Here is a 4,212-nt window from a genome sequence, read left to right on the forward strand (position 1 = left end):
AGTGTGGATATTAGAATATCAGAATGATAAAATAAATCATGAAAAACTACAAATTTTAAAAAGATGATAAATACCACAAACACTCAGTATATAACAGTTCTTTTTTAATCCTTCCTTGTTTGGTGCTTCCATGTCACAATCTGGGGTGAAGTGGCCCTGTGGGCAGCAGGAAGATCCTGGGGGACATTCTTCCACTGGGACAGCTGGCAATAACTGAAATACATGGGAAAATGACTTTGTCCTATGGGATATGTCCCACTAATCCAAACTAAAGGTGTCCACAACTCAACTTTCCCTTGTCTGAGTTCCAGAAGCCATGGTCTCTCCACTAATACCTGAACCAAGTGTAAGCATAACAGAGAATTTGAGTGGAGGAGGCTGTAGATGAAGGATACTGAAGTTTTATCTTCATTGGTTTCCTGGCAAATCTATCAGCCATAGCCAGCCCAGAGACCACCTCAGCCACCATGTGTTTTGTAAGACTTTGGTTTCTTGGAAGAGACAGTTCCAAGCAGACCACAGTGGAACACTCTGGTTTCTTTGTAAGGCATCCAGTCTCATGTACAATGTAATTCACCTGCTCCTCAATTCTACTGACATTATCTCAGATCTAACCAGCTCAGACCATCTACTTGCTGAAAAATATACAGGACTTCCTGTTGCTATTATTGTTAGTGCCCATCAGGTCAACTCTGACTTGTGGTCACTTTGTTGTTGTTGCTGTTAGGTGCTGTCAAGTTGTCTCCAACTCACAGAGACCCTACGTATGGCATAGGTCACTTTATGTACATCTAAATGAAGTGTTGTTTGCATCATCCTCACCATCACCAGTCCACTGTTGTGACTATTATGCCAATGCATTTCACCAAGGGACAATCTCCCCCTCTCTGGCTCTCTCCTTCTCCAAACATGAAGTTCTCCTTTACTGATTGACTCCTTCTAACGATATGTCCAAAGTAAATGGACAAGGCTGTTGCAATCCATAACGTTTTCATTGGCTGTTTTTGGAATTAGATTGCCAGACTTTTCTCCCCAGTCTGGCTTAATCTCAAAGCTCTATTAAAACTTGTCCACCAGGGGTGACTTGATGGTATTTGAAATATCAGTGGTAGTGCATTCAGTATCACAGCAACACACAAACCATCACAGTACAACAAACTGATTGACAGGTGGTGGATGGCTTCCCAAAGAATCCCTTAATGTTTTTTGATATTCACTCAATTGATGGGACACCTGAAAATGATAGATGTTACAAAAGCTATGGTAGAAGCAGAGTTATAGTCACTGTAACACCTATAAAATGAGGAAAGGAGAAAGGATGGTTAATAAAACATGGAGTGAAAGAGATCAGAAATCCAAGAGCACAGGCATAAAAATAACAACAAATATTTTACAAAGCACTCTCACAGACTAAGGGTATAAACAGATTTCAAAAAGCTTGCTTAAAATCATTGGGCTTGAGGGACTATTATAATATCTTCATAATGTAATCTCCATTTTACAGGCTCAGAAAGATCAGATAAAGACCCACCATTGCAAAGTCAGAAGCCTAAGTCTGGATACAAAAGCTGGCCTTTTTACTCCAAATATTCATTCTACATTTGCACTGCAGGCTCAGCAGGGACCCATGGGATAGGTAAACAAAAGAGAAAAGCAAGTGGGACAAATGTCATCCAGAAATGAGCCACAATGTTCAGAGAACTGACTCCCAGACAGGATGTATGCAGAGCATAGAGATTGGGGAAAGCACATCAAACAGGGGCCAAGCCCAAAGTTTTGACCACAATAGGCATTAATTAGTAAGTAAGTGATCAAATCTTTTGGATTGAGGAATTCAACACTGCAAAGAGGAGTGAATCCTTGATTCTGGTCCTGCCCCGGTCCAATGAGTCCTTTGTGCAGCTGCTTGATCAGCAGAACTTACCCTACTACTCCCTGGACAATCTCATGTACTGGGAAGCCTGTTGTGATTAGTTGCTGTAGTGTCCTCTCTGACTCATGTTGACCTTCTGTACAACAGAACAAAACATTGCCTGGTCCTGTACCATCTTTATGATTGTGCTATGTTTAAGTCCATTGTGGTTGCTGTGTTAATTCATCTCTAAGTATTTTCCTTGCTTTTGCTGATTTTACCAAATATGATGTCCTTTTCTACTGACTGATTTTTAATGATGATGTGTCCAAACATGAAGTCTTGCCATCCTTGTTTCTAAGAAGCATTCTGATTATATATTTCTCTAAGACTGATGTGTTTGCTCTTCTGATAGTTCACAGTATATTTAATATTCTTTGTTGGCCCCTCAATTTGAATGTTTCAGTTCTTCACTCTTCATTTTTCAGCATCTGACTTTTGCATGCATATGGGAGCATCGTGCCTAAGGCACTTGACTGTTAACCAGAAGGCTGGTGGTTCCAACCCACCAGCCACTCCTCGGAAGGGAGGTTGGATGATCTACTTCTGTAGTGATACCACCATGGAAATCCAAGGAGGGGTCACTATGAGTCAGATCTGACTCCATGACACATAACAACAACAACAACATGAGGTGATTGAAAGACCATGGCTACCCAGAGCCTATGAATCTGCATCCCCAAACCAGATTAACCTACTGAACTCTAGACCCAATCTTCCGTGGTCCACTTGAAATTTCCACCTGGATAACTCCAAATCACCACAATTGCTCAACACTACGTCCAAAATGGATTCACATTCTTCACTATTCCCCCACCCACCATCCTCTCCTTTTCCAATAGATTCTATGTTAGGAAATAGCATCATTGCAAAACCAGTGATTCATCCCAGAAACCTGGGAGGTACCCTTGACCCTTTTATCTCCTTTATCTCACACACTTATCCCATCATTGGCTCTTGCTGATATAACCTCCAATTACAATTGATTCTCAGTACACACAGTAACTATGTTGCATAAAATCACCATGTACACTGAATTAAATAATACTGGAATATTGCTCCTAGGAGGAATACAGGATTAGGTTCCTGTCAGAGGCATAGTAAGGGTAATGGCTGCCCAGTGCCAATCTCTAAGTATAAACCCCCTATTCCTTACCCTCTCAGCCTCATATCCCCCCCCCCTTTGGAGTTGTGCTTGAGAGTAAATGTCCCCTTCTGTCTCTCCCCTGCTCATTATGCCTGTGTTTCTGTGAGCTTCTGGTCACAACTTTTTCATCAATTGATCAATACAGAAATTTATTTCATACATTTTTTTTCTGCTTAAAATACTTTATTTAATATATATTGTTGATTCATTAGCATTGAAATCAGAGCCAACAACACTATAATTCTTGCATGAATAAAGTTTATCTAACACATATTTGTGCCCCAGGTGGCAGGAAGCAGTGGCAGACAGAGTTGGCAGGAACAGGTAGGGGGAAGTCCAGGAAGTGAGTGGAGAGGTTGGAACAGCTAAGGGAGATGAACTTGTCTGTCAGTTTGTCATACTGTGGTGGCTTGCATTTTGCTGTGAGACTGGAGCTGTGCCAGCAGGGATGTCCTAGTGGACCAGTTTCAGTGGAGCTTCCAGACTGAATCAGACACAGAAGAAGGAAGAGGCTATCCACTTCTCAAAGAATTGACCAATGAAAACCTTATGAATCGTAGTGAAACACTGTCTGATATATTACTGAAAAATTTGATGAATAGCGCTGAAACATTGTCCGACACAGTGCTCGAAGATGAGCCCCTTAGGATGGAGGACACTTAAAATAGGATTGGGAAAAAGCTGCCTCAGAGTAGAGCCTACTTTAATGATATGGATAAGTAGAGCTTTTGGGGCCTCCATTTACAGAAGTGGGATGACTCAACATGAGAAGAAATAACAGTAAACATTCATTGCTAATTGGAGCATGGAATGTACAAAGTATGAATCTAGGAAAATTGGAAGTTGTCCAAAATGGAATGGAAGACATAAAGATTGATATCCTTGCATTAGTGAGTTGAAATGGACTGGTTTTGGCCATTTTGAATCAGACAACCATATGATCTACCATGCTGGGAATGACAATTTGAAGAGGAATGGCATGACATTCATCATCACAAAGAATGTTTCAAGATTTATCCTGAAGTACAGTGCTGTCAGGGATAGAATAATATCCATATGCCTATGAAGAAAGCCAATTATTATTATTCAAATTTACACACCAACCACCAAAGCCAAAGATGAGGAAATTGAAGATTTTTATCAACTTCTGCAG

Source organism: Orycteropus afer, unplaced genomic scaffold, assembly GCF_000298275.1.
Source record: "Orycteropus afer afer isolate SDZICR_OR568_19922 unplaced genomic scaffold, OryAfe1.0 scaffold00508, whole genome shotgun sequence".
NCBI classification, from domain to species: Eukaryota; Metazoa; Chordata; class Mammalia; order Tubulidentata; family Orycteropodidae; genus Orycteropus; species Orycteropus afer.